The following is a 24,545-nucleotide window of genomic DNA, read 5'->3' as shown; positions in this document are numbered from 1 at the left end:
CTCCTCATCTCCCAAATATAAAACATAAGATGCTAGCACACGTTTTACCTCAGCATCAGTTCATCAAAAAAGTTTCTGAAAATAATTTTTGATCACTCTTGCAGCCAGCAGCATGTCTACTAAATAAATATCTACTTGGTAAAATTTAAACTATTTTCATTTAGTTCTTATCCAAAGCAAATTACATTGCTTTTAAAGTATTTTAAAATGTCATGCATTCCCTGAGAACTGAACCTGGCCTTTGCGTTGCCATATGATGCATTGCATAGTAAAAATATTTCAATGTAATCAAATCAAATTGTAATTTAATTTAAAAAAAAAAATAACACCTCTTGAACAAACAGCACAAGAATTAAGTATGTACAAAGACAAAGCCTGGGGTTAAGATGGCTCATCATGGCTTTCTCCTTTCTGACCTTATTTCCAGCCCTGAGATGTAGAGACAGATAATGTATGTGTTCTCTTTTGAATATTAACACGAACATGAGTCTGTGGCATCACTCTTGACCAGTCAGACTCTGTATTGACTGTGACGTCCAAGTGAGCGCTCAGCGCTACATTTACGAACTGTAACTGACTGATCTGGGCTCTGTGAGGTCCTGAGAGAACTGCATAAATAATGCTTTAAGGCAAGGTGACCCAACCTAGATCATTACACGCTCCACTTGAGCCCTGAGGCTTATTTTTATAGACAGAGACTACAGGTACAATGCTATGTTGCACTCTTTACTTTATTCTTTCCTGTCACAGAACATTTCAGCCCTATATTCAGTCAGTGATGGCACACACATTTTTAGAGGGATTTTGGGCTTAGCCGCAAGCTCAAGGGCATGAGTGCAAAAAAAATTCAAGGGGATGTTGAAGGTTTGATTATTCCTAAAATTATAGACTCTGTAGATTGTACAAATGTAAAACACATTTATCACATACAGCAAATTCTGATATTCTGCAGGATTATTTTATATTGATTTAGTAGAAGTACATCCAAAAGGTCACAGGTGTCCAGCTGTTTTCAGTTTTTCAATTATCAATACTAATGGTAAACCAAATCCTATTTTGTCTATTTTAAAGACTATTATATATTATGATATATTCTATGACCTATAATTTACAATTTTATTTCTTTGTGTCAGAGGGCTAGGCAAGTATTTACATTTGCATGTTTGGCAGACACATTTTATACAAAGCAACTCAAAGGAATCAGCATTCAAGGCACACATTTTATCAGTTGCATTGCCTGGGAATTAAACCTATGACCTTGGCATCTCTAGCACCATATACTGTTTGAGCAACAGAAAACTTTTGAGCAGCAACATTTTTTTTTTTTTTTTTTTTAATCATGGAAAACAATTCACAGCAAAAGTAAAATCTCACATTTGCCATCTCACTGAAAACTTAAAACCAAAGCTGATCACTACAGCATTGCATGAGGTATTAAACGTTCTCTGAAGGAATGTGAATGCAATTGAGTAATATAGATATCTTTTTTTTTTCATCCTTAATCACAGAACAGTGTATCTCTAACATAGGGATTTCTTGCTTGTATAGTTGGATGTAATCCTTCTGTATGAGCAGGTAATTGCATTTGAGTTGCATTATTTTCCGTCAAACTGAGAATGATTTTTAATGAGAAATGTTGTCTAATAAACCATAGCTCTGTTAAAACAGATATCTGTTTGAAGCCCAACATGTTGTATGTTCTGCATGCCAATTTGCTATTTCATTATTTCTGTTTTCCATTGAAGCCCATTGTCTCCATTGACCTCTACAGGCCATCGAAAATGCTTCATGCTGTTCATTACAAAAGTGCATTCTGTAAAAATAAATCATTAACATCTGAAAGTGAAGCAATATGTACATTTAGGAAATAAAAGCGCACAGTTTTTTTGGCAAGACATTGCTGGTTCTATACTTAATGTCATGTAATACAAAACTGACTGATGTTATATTTTGCACTCTAAAAAAGGCTGGGTTAAAAACAACCCAAGTTGGGTTGAAAATGGACATGGATTAATAAGTTTAATGAATAACAATTAAACAATAAACATTTATTAAATTGCTTATTAATAAATGTTCATCTTTTCATTATTATTGTTGCCTCTAGTAATTATGTGTCTGAATTTTAATTTCCAACCTATTTTGGGTTCATTTTAAGCCAGCCATACAGTCATTTTTAAACAATAGTTGGGTTAAATAAAATTGCCCAGCACGTTGGGCAAACATTTAACCCAACAGCTGGGTTTGTCCATTTTCAACTCAACTTGGGTTGTTTTTAACCCAGCATTTTTAATAGTGTGATATTCTGAAAGTGCATCATAGTCTCTATAAACTGTATGATTAAAGTTTTATTAGCTTTCTATCTATAGTTTTCAGGTTATGGGAATTTGGCTTAGATAAAATGATAATAAGGGAAATGTGGGTCAAATAGTGCCTCTCTCAAATCTCCAAATCCCAGAACATACATTTCAATAGTTTTCTAAATGTCTTCCTTCTATTCTCCCACACTCTCAAGTGCACTCATTCTGTGTTTCCTCCTATTCAGTCAATGACCGTCCACATCCTGTTGAGACAGTCGCACGAAAGGAAGTGAGAGGTCATTCATAACAGGAAGATCCCAGTGATATGACCCATCGTTCATATAGATTGGATTGACATGTAGGCCAACATAATAAGATTCAGTCTTCCAAGATTGCCTGCCTACATCAATAACTTACGCTGTCTTTTATCAGCAAGGTGCTATACTGTCCTTCTAAGTAAACCCATTCAGAAATAAAGTTACAGAATAAAAAATTTTTAAAAATCATAATACATGTCAGCAGTTGTGGACTTGTGTGTTTTGTCCCTTCTTCAGGGCCTAAGTGAGTCACTTGACAATCCATGACTTATACTTCCTTTGCTGAGCGGTCTGTTCTGTGCAGTGACTCATCTATAATGTGTTGCTAGTTGTTATAGGAATAAGAGTCAGGCCTACTAGTTTCAACAAGACTAGAGCATCACATTTTAGACTGCACCAAGCATGAAAGCCACCTAGATTGGTAGAGAAATCTGTAAGATCCAACTATCACTGTTTAATCATGCAGTCAGGCACAATAAACCACAGGGAGTCTGGACAGGCTCAGGGAGCGGTCAGCTCTCCGCTTGTTTTGAATCAGGACGTCCTCACCACAGGTGGGACAGAGCTCAAACCAGACAACAACACCTCAACTGCAAAACATTCAGCAAGGTCCAAAACAGAGACCACTAGCGAACATCCAACCTTTTGCACAGTTTACATGATAGTCAAACGTACCTGTGGGAACGTTTTCGCGGGTCGCAAAATACGTACCAATACGTACATATTACTGCAGTTTCGATGTGAAATGTCCCCTGAGTGGCGTTAAAAGCGTGTTCATTTTTTTGCCGAAACAGATAAACGTGAATATGGTACGTTTTTATGACGTTGGTTTTTGTACGAATCACCGCAGTTCTGATTTGAAATTTGCAGTCCATTGCGTTTTAAATTAACGTACCACCAACACTACACCTTAACCTACCCGATAGTGTTAACAAAAGCAAATGTGACATAAGAGGCATCCATAATTGTGCCGTTTTAGCTTGTTTAGATCTCTCTGTGAGCTCATTTACCGTCACTCGCCTTTCACGGGATTCGTACCCAGAGCTTCCTCGTTTTAACTCCATACCAGCTGAGCTACCGAAAAATATATTTATTTACAAATCGTGCCCTCTGAGAAGAAAAAAAAACGTTTTGAAGTCATAACATAATATTGTGCAAGGAGACGTGAAAACGACTCTTTACTTTATTAATCCATAATCTGACCCCGTAATCGTAACTGTGTATGAAAACGATTAAAAGCGTTTGCCGTTTTACTGCCTCTAGCGTTCAATTCTGTTGGAAACTGCAGTGATATACACGCATTGGTAGGCCTACGTATTTTGGCGACTCACGAAAACGTTCCCACAGGTACGTCTTTCCTATGAGACCAGGTTGGCTTATATAATTAGTGACTAATCACTGATTAGTGATTATTAAAAGAAATAATGCTGAATCATAAATATTTTTTATTTAACATCATAATGTTTCTTTACTTTTTTTTCCAAGATCTTTGAAATGACTCCCAGTTTTCCAATGTGTTCTCAGTATTTTGGATGTCACAATAGGTCTGCAGATGACATTTTCTAAATCTTGACATTTCTAAACAACAATAAAGCTGTATGATGACATCCGACATTGTATTTTATCATACGATAGCTCATTATTTCTAAAAGAGATGACTAATAAATCCATCACACAATGCATACATGCGGAGAACCTCATCAGCATGCTGCCAGTGGCTTGATTTTAAACTATTTACTCAGTGGAAAAAACCCATGAATTCCAGAGCTGCTGTGACTACAGCCAGAGGTCACTATTAAATAATGTACAATTTTCCCTGTCGCCTGTGGGGAGAATGACAGATCACAGTGAGAGAAGTCAAGTTATTTACAGCTCCTTATTGCATCACAAGACAAGGCATGATGATACTTCTGCAAACACATGTCAACAACATAGACAATTTAGTTAATGAAGTGTTAGTTAGTGTTGTGGATATAAAATTACAAATGCTGATTTGAGAATACAAGTAATTAATATGGCTGAAGGGCACAGCACAAGTTACAACCATGTGGCTTAAACTTCAGTGCTTTAGATAGCTTAAGACTTCTACATTATCACTTCTATATTTAATATAAATGTGCTGGGGGTTTTTACTCATAAAAGGCCTTTTTAATTCAGTGATAAAGTCGAGAGCATTTGCGAAAATGAGGTAAGTGTGCATTCATCAGGTTCAGTGAGTCAGAAATGATCTTTCACAATTCAAATAATCTCTGATAGACCTTAATACAGATGAGCAACATCCAAATTTAAGCTGCTTTACTCCATGATGAGCAATAATGATTCCAAATATAAATTCTGGAAAGTTTTGTGGAACAATTACTCGTGGTTTTAGGAATGATATTTGTTGGTTGGAATTTCAGAAGGATTGCAAAATTTTTCAGAATATTTCAAAAGACTGAAGCAAAGAGAGCGGTGTGTGTGTGTGTGTGTGTGTGTGTGTGTGTGTGTGTGTGTGTGTGTGTGTGTGTGCGTGTGTATGAATTTTTGTGATTTATGAGGACACAAAATTTGTATAATGACATGGGTATTACACTGGTATTACGACGTAAACATGAAATATGAAGACATTTCATGAGTCCTCATATTTAATGTTTTCATTTTTAACTGAATGTTTTCTATGATGGGTAGGTTTAGGGGTAGGGGTAGTGTAGGGGGATAGAATGTACAGTTTGTACAGTATAAAAACCATTACGCCTATGGAATGTCTTCAATTTGATAGCAAAACAAACCTGTGTGTGTGTGTGTGTGTGTGTGTGGTTCAGGTATATCTAGTCTCGCATAGCCAGACCTTCAGACTGACGGTGTCATGAGAAATCGAGTCCCCCAGGAACTGGGTCTCCTTTTGATTAGGCATTACTGCCTGGGTCCTAAAGTTGTTATATGATGTTTATTACATTAAGTGCACAAACAACATGCTTGAAATATAAAATTAATGCCTATGAATTGAAAAATAAAACAAACTGGAAACAGATGGAAGCAAAAAACCTACCTAATATAATATAAGCTAGCTAGCAGGCTAATCGGGTAGATGTATGCTATGCTAGTATATAAGCTAACTAAAAAACAGTAAGAAAAACAAAAATGCTTGATTTCACAACCTATAGCTTCAGTTATATACTAGTATATGAACAATGTATTTTAAAAGACATTAATGGTCATTATAAGCTGTGCATTTTAAACGATATAAATCTTAACGTGATTTTGCAGGAATTATAATCAGGCGCCAAAAATACATTAAAAGTCCATTGAACCAATGGGATTACTCTGGGTCCTAAAGGAGACCTGATTCGTGGGGGGACTCGATTTCTCACCAGAACGGCAGAAGGTCTGGACTCCATCGCAGCTTTCATTGGCCAAGGACCGCCCAAAAGGACGTTTGACTGACATGTAATGCAACCAATCGCAGATCGTTTAGTTCCACGTCATGTTTAGGGGCGTGAAAATTTAAGTCGATGTCCTTACAATAACAGACCGGCATGCATCTAATAAATTATTCATTCAGGAACATTTTGCGAGTTTACGGTAACAATGCAGCCGCGAACTTCAAACACTTATGAAAATCCAGCATTTAGTTGATCCTGGTAAGCGCTCATTGTCACAGTTGTAAACACAACTGCATTCTTCTTCTACAAGGGGGTTTGGCGTCACGGCATTTCTTTCCAGGTGTACCATCAAAGAACGCGACACACATGTCTCCAGGACATCTTGTAGAATTCAACCAACCAGATAACGACTTCAAAACTCCTGAAGTGTTTCCAGATAAGTGTGCCATATGCATCAGATGTTCAGCCAACGGTCCGAGACTGAGACTAAGGTATACCCTATGTTATGGGAGCAAAATATCCCCACAAATAATGGCAATATCCAAAATCCCTGACCTTATGGGGACATTTTTTGGTCCCCATGAGGAAAACAGCTTATAAATCGTGTGTGCATGTGTGTGTGTATGTGTGTGTGTTGTCACATTTACCTCTTTGGAGACCTCCTGGTTATCAGCTCCTCTCTTCTTCCTGTCTTCTCTTTTGTATTGCATTTGCAGCACTAACCCTCCAGCTCTGATATCATGGCAGGAGCGATTAAAAAGGCAGCAAAGTAAAGGGCTTCAGGAAAGGTCAAGCACTGACGGTGGGGAGCAGGGAATGAAAATGTTAAATGACATTATTAATTGACATCCACATGCTGTGGATAAAACCAGGTATAGAGCTACCTTCTCCACCCTGAGGGGTAGACAGGTAAAGTGTGTTGGTATTAAGCTGATACTGATACTATATCATAGATTCGAGCGGTGCATCTATCACGTGTCGAGGTAGTCCATTTTCACGATTTATAAAGACACAACATGTGCAGTGCTTGGAGGAGACAGGTACCGCCTTGCGTCTGAGCGCTGCAGGGCATACATCAAGCTATTAGGTTTCGGCAAGCTACACTCCTCATTGTAAACTTTAAACCCTGCCTCGTTTTTGTATGCTTTCTTCATATCCCCCTCAGTCTGACCCACAGGGATTGAGCCAACTCTTGAGATGTGGCCACTGACATTCAGTTATGTAAGCCAGATGAAATAGGGAGGTGAAGGTAGTGTTGCGTGAAGCTAAATTCCCATGTGTCATGTCCAAATACCTTCTGAGGTATAGTCAGCTGTCAACTGTCTAGATATATATACAGAGGACAGTTCAAGTGGCCGACACTCTTTGCTAAACAAATTACATTTTGAACATTTTTGGAATAAAAAAAATGAAAGAAAAAAAAAAAGAAAGAAAGAAAATCTTTTTCTTGGTATGGGTAATTTCATAACCAGTTTTTTATGCATCCTGAAAGCACATAATTAAATAATACTTCACACGATATTTTCACAATTTCCACACTTTTTGCATAGAAAAAAATACAGCTTGACTGGAAATGACACTTAATAAAAGTATAAAGATATATATATATATAAAAATAAAATATAAATAAAAAGATAGGGTCACAATTTTTCTTGAAAAATTAAATTTAAATATTAAATACATAAATAAATGAACAAATATAGAATTTTTTTTCAATACTTTAAAAAACTTGATTTTTTAAAAGTTATAAATAAAAAGATAAATAAAAGTCACTAGTTTTTCTTTCTTTTCTTTCAATCATATATATATATATATATATATATAGTTACATACAGAGGAGGTTGGAGACACAGGTAAGGTTTACGATGTTTATTTGAGACAACCAGAGCAGTGAGCAGGTGAGTGAAGCCAGATAGAGTTTGTGATGATCGATGACAGAGATACTGATACTTGGTTTCTTCTAGGAGTCGTGGGTGGCGGATGGTCCTTGGAGCTGAAGACACACAGAGACACTCACGGAAGACAGGAGAACACGGAGGATCTAGGAAGCACACTGGAGACAGGCAAGTAGTTGATCGAGGAGTCCGTAAGGTAAGCATTTGGGTAAGTATGCGTTAACGAGACCGGACAATGACTGTGTGGCTGTGAGTGTCTCTTATAGTGCTGCTGATACGGGTGGTGATGAATGTCAGGTGTGCGTGATCAGAACTCTGGTGAAGGAGTGCGTCGTGATTGGGTGAGTGAAGAGCCTGGTGTGTTTTGACATTACCCCCCCCTCCACGGTCCGCTCCTGAGGACCGTGGACCCCGACGACGTGGTGGCCGACCTCTGCCTCGTGGAGCTGGTCTGTTGGGATGTCTGGCATGGAAGTCTTCCAGAAGGCTAGGATCGAGAATGTCAACTCTGGGAACCCCTGATCTTTCCTCGGGGCTGTATCCTTCCCAGTCGACTAGATACTCCAGGTGACCACCACGGCGTCAGACCTCCAGGATGTCTTTCACCAGATACGCTGCTCCATCCTCCACGATGATTGGAAGGGGGGGTTCTTCGGCATCGCCAGGCTCTGTGGAGGGAAGAACAGAAGGGTGGTGAGGTTTCAACAGGTAGACATGGAACGTGGGGTGAATTCTGAATTCAGGTGGAAGTTGCAACTGGTATGTGACCGGATTGACTTGGCGGATGATGGTGTAGGGGCCAATGAATCTGGGACTCAGCTTTCTGCAAGGTAGATGCATCCGAATATCTCTAGTGGATAACCAGACCTTATCTCCAGGTTGATATACTGGTGCTTGAGAACGGCGAAGATCCGCTGTTAATCTGCGTCTCCTGAGGGCCCATTGAAGTTGAAGATGAGCTGAGTCCCAGACCCTCTCGCTCTCCCGGAACCAGTAATCCAATGCCGGGACGTCTGATGGTTCCCCATCCCAGGGAAACAGTGGGGGCTGATAGCCAAGTACGCACTGGAAAGGGGTGAGACCAGTGGTGGGCTGACGGAGGGAATTCTGGGAGTACTCGGCCCAGCCCAGGAACTGGCTCCAGGAGTCCTGGTGGCCATGACAGAAGGTACGCAGCAAACGGCCAATCTCCTGTATCTTCCGCTCCGTCTGCCCGTTCGTCTGGGGATGGTATCCAGATGAGAGGCTGATGGTCACATCTAGGAGTTTGAAGAAGGATTTCCAGACATGGGATGTGAATTGAGGTCCTCTATCAGATACAATATCCTCAGGCAATCCAAAGTATCTGAAGACATGATTGAAGATAAGCTCTGCTGTGACCATAGCCGTTGGGAGCCCTGGGAGAGGAATCAATCGACATGACTTGGAGAACCTGTCAACCACAACCATCACGCAAGTGTGTCCATTGGAGACCGGGAGATCTGTGATGAAGTCCACTCCTAGATGTGACCACAGGCGAGTTGGAACGGGCAGAGGTTGTAGTTTCCCGGAGGGAAGATGACGAGGGCTCTTGGATATGGCACATTCCCTGCACCTCCTTACGTACCTCCTGACATCCGCTGCCATGTTGGGCCACCAGAAGCGTTGTTTTAACAACGAGAGGGTTTCATTGACCCCTGGGTGGCCAGTGCCCAGCGACGAATGAGAGGAGTGAATGATGGAATGCGTCATGTCCGTGGGATGTACAGCAAACCTTGGGGACAACACGGCGGGGTGTTGGTGGAGGCATTGGACTTGGGCAGTGTCTCCTCTGACCAGGTTATGGGACTGACAATGAGATTCTCTGGAAGAATGGACTCTGGATCTTCAGAACTTTTATCGGGACTGTAGATACGTGATAGAGCATCAGCTTTGACATTCTTGGAACCGGGACGATAGGAAATGGTAAAGTTAAATCGAGTAAAGAACAGCGCCCATCTTGCTTGACGTGGGTTCAATCTCTTTGCATCACGCAGGTACTCCAAATTTTTATGGTCTGTTAGTACCAGAAAGGGGTGACGGGCTCCTTCGAGCCAATGCCTCCACTTCTCCAAGGCAAGCTTGATGGCAAGGAGCTCACGGTTGCCGATGTCATAGTTTACCTCCGCCGGGTTGAGTTTGCGGGAGAAGAAGGCACATGGATGGAGTCTACTTGGTTTCCCCTGCTACTGAGATAAGACCGCTCCCACTCCTGTGGTGGATGCATCGACCTCAACCACGAAGGGAAGGAGGGGACAAGGAGGGGAGCGGTCGTGAAGGCGGTCTTGAGGTCCTCGAAAGCTTGCTTTGCTGCCGGGTCCCAGGACAGAGACTTGGGCCTGCCACGGAGTAGGTTGGTAAGTGGAGAAGTGATGGTACTGTAGCCCTTGATGAACCTTCGGTAGAAATTGGCGAATCCTAGGAATCTTTGCAGTTCTTTCACAGTCGCAGGAAGGGGCCAATCCTTTATTGCAGAAACCTTCCTCTCGTCCATGCGGACGCCACTGTGATCGATGTAATATCCCAAGAACTGCTCTGAGGGCTGATGGAACGTACACTTCTCTGCTTTCAGGAACAGGTTGTAGTCCCTCAGGCGTTGAAGGACCTCCGCAACGTGCTGGCGATGTTCGGCCAGGCTCCGGGAGTTGATGAGTATATCATCAATGTAGATGATCACGAACTTGTGCAGGAACTCCCGGAGCACCTCGTGCATGAAATCCTGAAATACGGAGGGGGCGTTGACGAGTCCATACGGCATGACGCAGTACTCATAGTGTCCATTAGGGGTCACAAAAGCCGTCTTCCATTCGTCCCCCTCACGTATTCGGATGAGGTTGTATGCGCTGCAGAGGTCCAACTTGGTGAACACAGTGGCGCCGCGGAGATGTTCCAGCGCAGATGGGACGAGAGGAAAAGGGTATCTGAACTTGACTGTTATTTTATTTAGGGCTCTGTAATCAATGCAAGGCCGCAAGCCTCCGTACTTCTTGGCAACAAAGAAGAAGCTGGATGCAGCAGGGGAAGTAGACGGGCGGATGTAACCTTGCGATAGGGCTTCAGTGATGTATTCCTCCATGGCCTTCTCCTCCGGGATGGACAAGGAATAGATCTTTCCTCTGGGCACTGGCTCACCGGGGATGAGATCAATGGCACAGTCCCATGGCCGATGGGGAGGCAGCTTGGAGGCCTTCTTTGGACAGAAGACGTCACTGAAGTGGGAGTAACAGTCAGGAATATCTGTGGAGCGTTTTTCTAATGGACTTTCAATAGACGTGACACAGACTTGGATCTTCTTAGCGCTAGGGAAACCTGGAGCAGAACTTGGATCAGGGCTTGGAACTGGACTTGTAACTGGTCTTGGAACAGGAACTTCAGGAAAGAATCCAGGAAAACAATGGTTACCCCACTTTAGGACATCTCCTGTCCACCAGGAGATGATCGGATCATGCTGCTCTAACCATGGGCACCCCAGAATCATGTCAGATGTTGAATCCTCCAGAACCAGCAGATGGATCTCTTCCTGATGCAGAACACCGATCTGTAGTTTCAGGGGTCCCACCATGTAACGCACTTGACAGAGAGGACGACCCGTTACTGAGTGGACCTGGTAGACTTTCGGCGAACTGATGGTCTTGAGATTGAGCTGGCGACAGAGGGCTCCGGAGATGAAGTTTCCAGCTGACCCAGAGTCGATGAAGGCGTTAACTGGAATACAAACATTGGCAGCAGTAAGGTTGGCAACAATAGTGAGTGGATTTTGATGATTCAACGAAGGCAGAATGACACTCACCATTGCTCGCACTGGACGAGTGGGGCATTCAGCTCTGAAATGCCCAGGATGACCACAATATAAGCATAGACCCTGGGTCAGCCTCCTCTGTCGCTCAGCTGGTGAAAGACGTGATCTGTCGATCTGCATTTCTTTGCTGGCTGGTTCTGGGGTGCTGACAGATTCGGGCTGGCGGAGGAAGGATGGAAAGAGTTGCTGGTTTTGGTGCTCTTCAATGCACAGCTGCATACGAGTGGCGAATCTTATAGAAAGTTGGATGAACTTCTCGAGCCCGATGGTATCCTCGTATGCAGCGAGATGCAACCGCACACGTGGATCCAAACCTTGACGATACCTGGAGATGAGGGCTGGTTCGTTCCAACCACTCGCTGCTGCTAGGGTTCTGAACTGTAAAGCATAATCAAAGACAGATAACGAACCTTGTTTTAAATCACATAGTCTCTCACCAATGGACGAGTCCCATGCTGGCTTCCCAAAGACTTCCTTGAAGTGACTAATAAAACTTGAGAGTGATTGCACGACGGGACTATTCTGAGTCCAAAGTGGTTCTGCCCAGCGGAGTGCTTTACCGTCTAGTTGCTGAATTATGAAGGCGACTTTCGCTTTATCGTCAGGATATACATGCGGTTGCATCTCCAAAACCAGCGAACATTGCAGGATGAATCCGTTGCAATCCTCCGCCGAGCCAGAGAAGGGCGCCGGTTTGGCCATGGGACTGGCGAACACAGACGGCGAAGAAGTGGCAGCGTGGAATGCGGAAGTGCTCGCTGGTGGTGCTGGCGTGGATGAACTGGTGAGAGTGCGGCGAAGTGCTGTTACCAGGTCTTGAAATGGATCTGAAGTGCTCATCATGGTTGCTCAGCGGTGTGGGTCCGGTCTTCTGTTACATACAGAGGAGGTTGGAGACACAGGTAAGGTTTACGATGTTTATTTGAGACAACCAGAGCAGTGAGCAGGTGAGTGAAGCCAGATAGAGTTTGTGATGATCGATGACAGAGATACTGATACTTGGTTTCTTCTAGGAGTCATGGGTGGCGGATGGTCCTTGGAGCTGAAGACACACATAGACACTCACGGAAGACAGGAGAACACGGAGGATCTAGGAAGCACACTGGAGACAGGTAAGTAGTTGATCGAGGAGCCCGTAAGGTAAGCATTTGGGTAAGTATGCGTTAACGAGACCGGACAATGACTGTGTGGCTGTGAGTGTCTCTTATAGTGCTGCTGATAGGGGTGGTGATGAATGTCAGGTGTGCGTGATCAGAACTCTGGTGAAGGAGTGCGTCGTGTTTGGGTGAGTGAAGAGCCTGGCGTGTCTGTGACATATATATATATATATGTATATATATATATATATATATACATACAGTCAAACTAGAAATTATTCAGACATTTTTTATATTTTTGATATATTTTTACTAGTGGGTGCAGGACACTATAGTTCATTTATGTAAGTGAGGATAGCAAAATAAAATAAACTGACATATTATACCCAAAAATTCTTCATACAGTGGACTACAAGTAAAATTGATAAAAATTTGGAACCAAAAATTATTCAGACACTTTGACCTGATCATGTTTTGCTTAAGTGTTATCTGACATAATTAAGATTAATTTTTTCTGACACAGTTTAACTCTGAGATCTTGTCATATTTTATTACCATTTTTTTAAACTATAGTGAATAAACTGTATTATTGAATGAAATGTTCAAGGTGTCTGAATACATTTTGGTTTGACTGTATGTATATATATATATATATATATATATATATATATATATATTGAGGTCACAATTTTACTTAAAATTTTTAATTTAAATTAATTAATTATTGGAATTATTTTTGCTCTTTGTTTAAATCACCAAAATTTTAACATGTAATCGTTTATATTTTTGGTAATAGATTATCATATTTAAACACTGAAAGTCTAGGTCTGGGACATGGGTAAAATAATAAAATTTATACATAAAAGTCATTTGAAAAGTAGCAAAAATAAATCTTATTTTAATGTGACCTTCATATAAAAAAGCTGAAATCTTTGCTAATTTGAATAAAATCAGAACTCAAACGTGCCGATATACAGTTTGTAAAATGTATACAGTTTAAAGCAAATATACCTCAAATGGCATGTATGTGTTTTCTTTCAGTGCAGAGCCTGCTCGCCGCTGTCCAAGTAAATTTTAGGTGAAGACTTGTCTTGACACACTCATCTCCACATTACATAAAGATAGAGTGACAGCCTAAGTCTTCTGGGACTGTGTTTTTCTCCCAGCTGTCATAGGAGTTTCAGCATCATCAAGTCGAACATCAGATTCTTGACAGAGAGTAGATGAAAGAAAGGCCAAGACTGAGTCGCCTTTCATGCATTTTTGAGGAGTGATTTGGAGTGATGTCATGCCAGATGGGTTAAAGTAATAGCCTTTAAAAATCTTTAGTAATAAAATGTGAGTCATTTGGAAGCAGTCCATTTAAATCAACAAACAGCATACACAGTGTTGCATGTATCGCTTTTGATTTGATCAAAATAGATAGCTGTTGTAGGGATATCCATAGTTCTTCACATCTCATAAAAATATAATACAAAAACATCCTCTGCACAAGCCCATAAAAATGATAATTTCATCATACCGTTAAGGATGTATAAACCTTTGCATTAATACTACACCAACACCTCAATGTATTCAGTATCTTCTGTAATATATTCTGTATCTCCAGTAGCTTTCCTGCACAGGGCAGTAAACCTCACACTCCTGCACCTCACTGCACAAGTGTTCAGGATATTATTTACTGGATGTACAATCTTTTGCCTGAGCTAATTGAGCGGCACTGCACAGCTGCCACCCAGTTCAGATTATCACAGGAACAGTCATAGCTGTGCTGTAATGAATGAGTTGGTTAATATGAAAAGACTATGCAAAGAACTGTGTGATATAGATAATCGATATAAATAGATATAAATAGTCTAAAAAATAAGCTATAAACAGCAAATGTTTAAAAAAATGGTATTGGACGAATATGAAAATAAGTAGTAAGAGATTTGAAAGACATTTTGGTTTGGAATGGTTATTGAGAGATAATGTGGACAATCTGAACCAAAACACAAGTTTGGACAGAAAAATGTGGGCCAAAGGTTCTTTTAAACTGTATATCTCAGCTAGTTGTGCGGGCTGTGGTGTTGGACTTGCTGATTCAGTACAGCTGTTTAAACAGCTTCAGTTCAGTCCTTTCCCTTCCACTTTCCTTCCTGTTTCTCAGGCCTAGTGCACTTCATGCCCTCACTGGCTAGATACAACATATCAGAGCCCCGTCTACAGTTCAAGAGTCTCATTAGACCAACACATCTTAGGTATTGTCTCAGAATGAAGGTGTGCAACAACCAGCAGACATGGATTTAGCTTAAAATATCTTTGAGACAAGATGAATTTGTGATATTGTAATTGCCTATTACCATTGCATCAAACAAAACTGAAGTTCTGTTAGCGATGTCAGTCGAAAACTTCAAAGACACGCCCCCTCTCTTTACAGTCCTGCCGCTTTGGTGTAACCGTGGTATTTTACCTGTCAAGCAAAGCAAACTCTGCATCCGTATTTTGAAGCTTTCAGCCCCTCCAGCGATCAAAAGCCTTACCGATGTTCACTCTCATCTTCAATTGGTCCTGTGGCCTTGGTTTTTCTATAGAGTACCTCAGAGATTACGTGTTTTTGTAGGTTAACCCGGAAGTTAGCGGCGCACGGGTTCCCTTGATCGACAGCATTTTTCCCATAGACTTTTGGAAAATCGCAAAAAATAAGCTCTGTGTTTAACAAAGGGTTATGACACTTACACGTTTTGTCTATCAAGATAATCTTTACAAGTTAACACAACATTTATTTTATACATTTTATACATTTTGAAGCCTAAATAAAGTCATCAGATATAAAAGACTAACAGTAGGCTATAAACGGACAACAGCACACCATGGTCGCGGATCAACGTCACCACCACTAAGCTTCCTCAAACTTTATTTAAAAAACAACTTTATTTAAAAACATGCTCGCTGATTATGATCTGCGCTGTGTATGAATACTTATCCACTTTTTCATAAGAAATACTGTCAAAATGTCTTGTTTGTCATGATGACGTCTAAAGTCCCCGCCAAAGGAAGTAGTTCCTTTTAGCAACTTGTTAGCAACCACCGATTTTAAGACACAATAAAGGTTTAAAAAATCACAAGCGGGTTATAACTGGTGTGTTTTATGTCATAGATCAAAACGTGAAAATATTTAGAGGCTTTGTTAACCACAGACCTTATTTCAGGCGATTTAGCAAAAACCCATTCAAAAAACCCATAGACTTTAGGGCGATGGAACCGAAAGTCAAAATGTTAACTCGCTTCTGGGTTTTGAGGTACTCTATTCCTTTAGGACATTGGTGACATATGCAAAATCGTCTAAACTCATGAAAATATGAAATCGCTACCGGTTGTTGTTCCTAGTTTTGTGGCATTTAATAATGATTTGAAAAAATGTAGGCTATTTAAATCCTTTAAGTACTAATTGAAAAAGAATGACTTAAAACTCTTTAAATAACCTGCTATAGCCTATGCCGATTTACGAAAACATTTAAAAAATGTTAGACGAACGTTCTGTTAAAGGGCGGTCTAACACCGTGTCTACACCACTTTTTCCAAAAAATGTCTACACTGAATGCGACAAATCGACCGTTGCAAAGCACTTGGACTACATCAGAGAATAGAACAGGGAATCCGTTTACTGTCAGGAATTTGTTGTGTCGCATCGCGCCATGCCGCATCCAGTGTAGACAATATCACTGATTATAATGGGCTCTGTTATCTTTTGATGCGTCACGTCGCGCCGCTCGAGTCCGGTGTAGACACGGTGTAATGCTATTTCATGCATTCTGACTTATTTACACCGTTAAAGAGTTGCATTCTCATGCTAAACATGGCCAAAGTTTTAAAACACGAGTTGGACATATGACAGTATTTCTGTGCCAAATACACTACTTCCGGTTTCGGACCGGGTTCGGAGAGTTTTTTTCAAGTATGGCCCTTTATCACGTAATAAAGGGCGGAATTTACAAGCAAGATGAGCACACCCATCAACGCGCTTCGTTCGGGTTACGGAAGCTGAGAGATTTTTCAACAATGTCACCAAAGGAGTGTGTTTTTTGGTTGTGAGGGAAAGATTACCTTTTTCAGCTTCCCAAAAAACCCAGCGTTAAGGGAACAGTGGATGAAGTTTGTTTTTCTGGGGCAGCAACGGAGTTGTGCATGTATGTTTGTTTGTTCCCAGAATTTCGGTGATAAATGCTTTAAACAAGTCTCAGTTCAACGCTGGATTTGCAGATCACGGGCAGTGAGTAAAGCTGCATCAAATGTCTGCGTTTTGTTGGCAATCGGCGCACAAGTGCATAAAATGTAAACAACACGAACGTTTTTGTTCCCTTTTTATTTATAATGATGTCGCAGCTTGCAGACAATCTCTACACAAAAGCTGCACTCGCTTGTGACTCTTTAGCTCTGCCCAGGACAGGCCAGGAGCACGGCTTTTTTTGGAAATACTTTGTACAGCGTATCTATCTTCTATAAATATGATAAATCTAAAGACTTTTCGGAGATATGAAGGATGCAATACTACTCTACAGGTACTCAAGACTAACATGAGATTGGTAGAAACTGTGTGTGTTATACCCTTTACGTTCATAAGAGAACCTTGCCAGAACATTACCAAAGTTCTGAGCACATCTGAGTATATTTATTAATCCTTAAGTTTAATTTATGTTATAATTCGCTTTTATATAAATTGGTGTTATCTTATACTATGTCTTTCAGATGGTAGGTTCATTTTCTAAATACAATTTTAAAAATCCAAACAGCACTTATAATGTTGAAATACATTATAAATACAACTCTGTTCAGATCTTTGGGTATGTAAATAATGTACTACATAAGATGAGGCTAATCTGTTTAGCTGGACCAGTGTCTTTTTCTCCATAAATGTCCAAACCGATGAGTTCCAGGAAGTCTTAGGCTTGTTAAGATCCAGGACATTCCTCTAAGAAATCAGAAACCCAAACATCTGGCTTTTAACTATAGGAAACAGAATTCCCTGGAATCTTGGGATCTCTGGAAAATTCAGAGGGCCCACTGACAATCATGAAAAGTTCTGTAATCATCTCTACAAGCCTCATAATACAACAAATACCTGCCAAACTGGATCGATATCACAGCAAAAGTAAACTGAAAATCTACAGTCATGTTCATGATGAAATAATGATGTACGACTCTGTCAGTATTGTGATTACTCAGTTTCTTCTGGAAGCTGGTAAGAAAACCCTACAGTAGTTTACAGCAGAATGATCCCAACAATATGCATAAGTCAGCAGTCTATCCTAATCTGTAAGTCTCCAGCTGCTGCCAAGAACAAGAAAAAGGGTCATGACCTACTGTATAGGTGACCTCATTCAAAGTGCAAAGGAGTGGCAGGGCATTTTTAGTGCTGATCTCATTGCAGGATATGCTATGCTGTTTTACTATTATTGTTATTTCATACATGCAGAGTGGAGGAGGTTATAATTGGTTGGTGGCCTGTCACACAGGTTCAGTATTCCATTTATTAACATAAACAAAGGAATAAGCACATGTGTGGTATATTTACTACACTTCAAGGGTATAGCCAAGCTAACAAGGAACAATTCAGAACTTTGGCTAACGTTCTAGCAAGGTTCTCTCAGAGTTATGACCAAATGTTCTTCCTGTAACGTTAATAAAATGTTCATTCAAAGTTAGATGGTCTTTAATAATGTTCTCAAAACGTTAACATAAAAAACATTATTTATACATCATTCATGGAACATTTTTTAATTAAACATTTTAGTTGGATGTTCGTCTAACATTTTTTAAATGTTACTACTTGTTTCAGAATGTAAAGTTTCCATACTGTTTGCAAAATGATAAAAGGGAATGTTCACTTAATGTTTGCATAGCTTAATAGCTTTATCCTTATGTATTTGTATGTGAAATACTAGATCAACAAAAAACTATGATAAAGTTCACTTTATGGATCAAACACAAGTCTTCTTAGCTCCGTCTACACTGACTACAGTTTACATAGAGAACCTTTGTCTAGATACCTCAGCAATGTTTCTTTGCTCTTTTGATATGTTCAGCTAAAGGCAAGAGTCCTAACAGGAGAAAGGGTCTATCTGGCCTGGAGGAGGGGAACCATACACTGGCCTTGGGCCAGCCCAGCTTTATGTCCACCTAGATGAGTGTTCCAGACCTGCCATGAGCGGTCCTTCAGATCCTCAATCCAGCCAGACCTGTTCCCAGTTCAGCCTTTTGCACTCATTGTTCATGTTCACCCTCACATCTCACCTTGTCCTTCCATGAAAACAGCTGTAGTTCCTATAGGATTGTTCTCCTGCAGCTCAATGTATGGTCCACTGCTCAGGTGCAGATGTACAGGATGAGTCGCTACAATGAAACAGCAATGAGTAGCCTATGTGCATTGTGTGGATTTTAAAAAATCACTATAGTAACAACTACTGTCACCAACTAATAGCTGTTATCACAATTAAACAGTTAGTAGTGCCACTGTCATAAAAAATAAATAATATGAAATTATATTAAAAATTAAAAATATGAATAAAACAAATAATGACTTCAAATTAGAGCTATGTGAACAAGGTGAAGATAAACAGTATGGCACGAGTCTGTGTTCGTTTACTTAAAAGATTCATTAAAAACAATTTGTTCATGAACTAAGCACCACCATTCTGAAAGTTTTAAAAACAAGAAAGCAGTGCAAGTTGGGGACGTGTTTGTAAAAGCTGAACTTCATTGCATCGTGAAAAACAGCGTTCACAAGTGACACCAAAACAGTGATAACTTATGCAGCGTAACAATCAAGCACAAAAATGAAAAATCCCATTCTCTGATCCGACCTTTACACCATCTTAAGGACATCTCATAGTAATGTAGCCCATTATAATTGTACATGAATAACAAATAAAGTCACCATGAAATCAGAACTGACCATTATTTTTTATGGAATATTGCAGTAGCCTATTTATTATAAATGATTTATTCGTGCTCATCATTATAATTTTTTTTACATTTTTTTTAATTCATGTGCCCTCCTAATCTTTAATCAAAATAACTTCCCCTCCTCTTGCAGAGTCATCGAAGTCCCTTTAAGGCAAGTCATTTCACTCGGCGGCCATCAAGGCGGGTGTAAAGAATGAGACAAATCAGACACAATTATTTGTTATATTTAACAAATAATTGTTTAAAACTCACTCTGGGGTCTGTCCCCCATCCCCCCGAGAAGACCAGCCTGTGCAAGGGCCTCAGTTACCATGGCCCATCAGATAAAGTTTTATTGCGCAGATAAAGTTTTATTTAAGTATGTGGATTGCCACGTGGAAGAGCAGAGACAAAGAGACACATAGAAAACCCTCAAAACAGACTTTCCTGCATTAATATATAGAGAGGCTGTTAGTAAATGAACATTCATATTCATAGGACATGTCATCCATTATTACTGTTTGTGTATTATCTCTTGTTTTTGTATTCAGTACTGTTACGCATATTTTATGATAAGAACCCATGGTTAACGTAAACTCACCTATACCATGGGTTCATATCGTGAAGATTTAAATGCTTGTGTATATGAGATGATGATACCTATGCAACATATTAGGATGACAAGAATTTTTAATAGTTTCTTCTTCAACAAGTTCCAGATCATAAGTTCCACTTTCCTCATTGGTCAGATCGACCCTGAGAGGTGTGGCTTCACCCGGACTTTAAGAGCCCAACACTTCCCTCTCTCTCTCTCTCTTGCTGAGTGAGTCTAAACACGACAATGAACTTGACATTGGCAGGCGGCAACCTAGGACATCACCAATGGTGCGACCATGACTATGTTGACTTTGACTATCATACAGGTATAAATTCATTTTTACTTGATTATTAAATTGTTTCATTAAGGATTATGCATTCTAGTTTTCATGACAGTGCTCCAGATATTTTTTTCATTACTACTGGAGCTGCCAGTTTAGGCTTCAAATGATTATTAAACAGCAAGCACAAACTGCAAAAGCGACAGCCCTTCCGGCGCACTCAGAGTCTGAATTCACTCGCTTGTTTTCATTCTCTCCTTCAAGTGGAATATATTAGTAGACTAATGTAGGGAACAGTGAATTTTTGATTTCGAACACAGCACTTAAGTATGAAAGGGCACCTGTGAAATACGTCATCTACTTCTTATCTGAAGGAGACGTATTCTCAGGGAACCATGGTTACATGCGTAACCTGAGACGTTCCCTTTCGAAAGAAACTTGCACTTCATCCCCTAGAGGGCGCTATGGGGAACAGAATACCCATGCTGCCAAGCTGAAGGGATGAGTGCGCTGTTGGCTGAGCTAAGTCAAAGAACTCATAGGAGTCCTCATCCCTAAGGTGCACACCAGCAATGCGATCATAGACCGGAGCTTCTCAAGAACAGAGGCCTCAATAGGATGACTCTAATGAGAGGAGGCCTACTACGCTTACATTCAAGCCAGCTTCCAAGGAGGCTCACAGAAATCCTAACTCTAAGAACTTCTGTTAAGAGAAAGAGAACTCAGACTGACTGGCCCATGAAGCTCCGCAGAGTGGAGGCCTCAAAAACGACTCTCATAATGAGAGGAGGCCTACTAACACTCCACACTAAGGTCATTAGCCAAGGAGACTCCCAGAGAGCCCAACAACCTAGCATACCACCTACTGCCTAGCCAAGCTCTTAGAGCAGAGGTATGACGACTCTCAGAAACGAGAGAAGACTTAACAATGCACCACGCTCAGGACATCTTGTAAGGAGGCTCACAGAGAGCCTACAACTCACAATTGCTATTCTAGCAGAGCTCTGGGGAGCGGAGACCTCAATAAAGATAACTCTCTGAGTAAGAGGAGGCCTAACAACACTCACAGTAGCCAAGGAGGCTCACAGAGAGCCTAACAACTTAGCAAACTGCCTGGCTGAGCTCTAGGAGCGGAGGCTTCAGCATAATGACCCTCTAAATTGAAAGGAGACCTAACTATGCCCCATGCTTAGGACAACTAACAAGGAGGCTCAAAGAGAGCCTACAATTTGCAATTATTATCCTAGCGGAGCTCTAGGGAGCGGAGGCCTCAATAAAGATAACTCTCTGAAGCGAGAGGAGGCCTAGCGATGCTCGCAGCAGCCAAGGAGGCTCACAAAGAGTCTAACAGCTTAGCAGACAATAGCCGAGCTCTAGGAGCAGAAGCCTCAGCATGACAACTCTCTAAAATGAGAGGTGACTTAACGACGCCCCACACTCAGAATATCTTGCTTAAAAAAGAATAACTCTCTGTAGTGAGAGGAGTCCTAACAAAGCTTGCAGTAGCCAAGGAGGCTCACAGAGAGCCTAAATTTAGCAAACTGCCTGGCCGAGCTCTGGGAGAGGAGGTCTCAATATGACGATTCTCTTAATTGAGAGGAGACCTAGCTACACCACATCTTGCAAGGAGGCTCGCAGAGAGCCTACAACTTGCAATTGCTATCCTAGAGGAGCTCTGGGGAGTGGAGGGCTCAATAAAGATAACTCTCTAAGTGAGAGGATGCCTAACCATGCTTGCAGTAGCTAAGGAGGCTTACAGAGAGCCTAACAACTCAGCATACTGCCTGGCTGAGCTCAAGGAGTAGAGGTCTCAACATAACGACTCTCAAATTCGAGAGGAGACCTAAGTACCCCCCATGTTCAGGACATCTTGCAAGGAGGCTCACAGAGATCCTAACACTCAGAACTTCTGTTGAGAGAAAGAGAACTCAGACTGACTGGGCTGCGAAGCTCCGCAGAGTGGAGGCCTCAAAAATAATGACTCTCATAATGAGAGAAGGCCTACTAACACTCCACACTAAGGTCAGTAGCCAAGGAGGCTCACAGAGAGCCTAACAACTTAGCAAACTGCCTAGCCAAGCTCTAGGAGCCAACAACTCACAAATGCTGCCCTAGCAGAGCTCAATGGAACAGGCCTATAGCTGAGGTCATAGGAAGAAAACACCACATCCTATGCCTGTTAAAGATGATAAATAACAGGGCTAGCAGTGTGACACAATAATGGGCGGAGCTCCGAGGAGCAGAAGCCTCTAATAGAACAACTCTCTAAGCGAGAGGAAGCCTAACAACGCTCCAGTACAATAGCAGTGACCAAGAAGGCTCACAGAGAGCCTGACAACTTAGCCCTAGGCTGAGCTTGGAAGACAGAGGCTTCATAATAACGACTCTCTGGAGAGAGGAGGCCTAGCTACATCCATGTTACAACAGCTGGAGCTCAGGCGAGTGAACAAAAATGGTTAAAAGTACTCCCAATCCAGTTACACCAAGGAGGCTCAAGGAGCCTACAACTCTGTATTACTACCCAGTTCTGCTCTGAGAAAGGAGGCCTCAATATGCTGACTCTCTAAAGTGAGAGGAGGCCTAGCTACGTTATATATTCAGGGCAACTCCAAGGAGGCTCAAAGAGAGCCTATCACTCGGAACTGCGTCAAAAGGGCGGTGCAAAGAACACCACTTATAGTGAGAGGGCATAAAATGCTCCATAGAAGGCAGTAACTAAGGAGACTCACTGAGAGCCTACTACTTGGTAAACTGTCCGACATAGACATCAAATTCACAACCAGCCTCTAATGCCAAACCATCAGTAAGGCAGATGATGGAATAAAAACTTGCTGCCGAAAACATCATAGGTCCAGCTTCAGGGTCAGATGTAAAAGTGCGTCAAAAGCCCCACCTGACCCCAGTCAGGGGATGGAAGTTTGCATAGTTTTCTTATTCAGACACAGGCTGAAACAGATGGTCTCCTGAAGACAAGAAAGAGGATGACGTATTTCACAGGTGCCCTTTTATACTCACGGTCACACCAGTGGTGACGTCATAGGCTGCCGCCTGCCAATGTGAAGTTCATTGTAGCGTTTAGACTCTTCAGACACCGGCCATGCCCCATAGCACCCTCTTGGAGACTCAGTACAAGTTCCCTTTTGAAAGGGAATCATAATTACAATGCTTTAGTAATTCAGAGCTGATTTGACTTTTTGAACTTCCTTTTGGTTCTTATAAGTGGACTTTCTCCTCCCCTTCATTAGCCATCTCAGTGAAGTGAAATTAGATTAAATGAGGGTTAGCAGAGTATGACTCGGTCACAAGTGAGTGTGTGTGTGAATGACAGCTCTGTCTAGTGTATGTGCAGTCATACATGTCTCTGTGGCTTCCTGTCAGCTGCTCTTTCTCATAGTGACCATGTTTGACTGTAAATATTTCTTATAAAATGCAGTTTCAAAATTACTTCATAAAAATGTCAGCATTCTACAGCTGTATACAGCTACATGATGAAATAATTCTGCTGTCTACGAAAGCTATTACAGCAAAGAGCAGCAGCTGTTGTTGTTGTTTGGCAGACTGGCAGTACATGATCAGAGCAATATTCCAGACTACCTTCTGACAAAAGACAGCTCAGCTCCAATGTCATCTCTTCACTATTATAATTACAAGTGTAGCTCTGGAGACCTGGAACAGAGCATTACCGGAAGGATGGGAGAGGAAACCGACATCCTCTTTGAGCTGCATTACCATAGATCAATGGAGACCCTAAATGCTCAGGTAAAAAAAGAACACTGTACTGAAGGTTTTCAGCGTGAAAATCTATAATATGCTGCATTTATGTGGATTTTTTTTCTCTCTTTTTTTTTTCTCCATGTGTGAGACGCCTGGGCAAGACACTGGAAAGTCATAGTCTTCTGAAAACAGGATGGGGCTTGGTGGGAAGGCTGGATATGAAGAGGGCGAGCAGGTGGCAATG

This window comes from Ctenopharyngodon idella, chromosome 7, assembly GCF_019924925.1.
Source record: "Ctenopharyngodon idella isolate HZGC_01 chromosome 7, HZGC01, whole genome shotgun sequence".
NCBI lineage: Eukaryota > Metazoa > Chordata > Actinopteri > Cypriniformes > Xenocyprididae > Ctenopharyngodon > Ctenopharyngodon idella.
Note: the sequence above shows the minus strand (reverse complement) of the source record.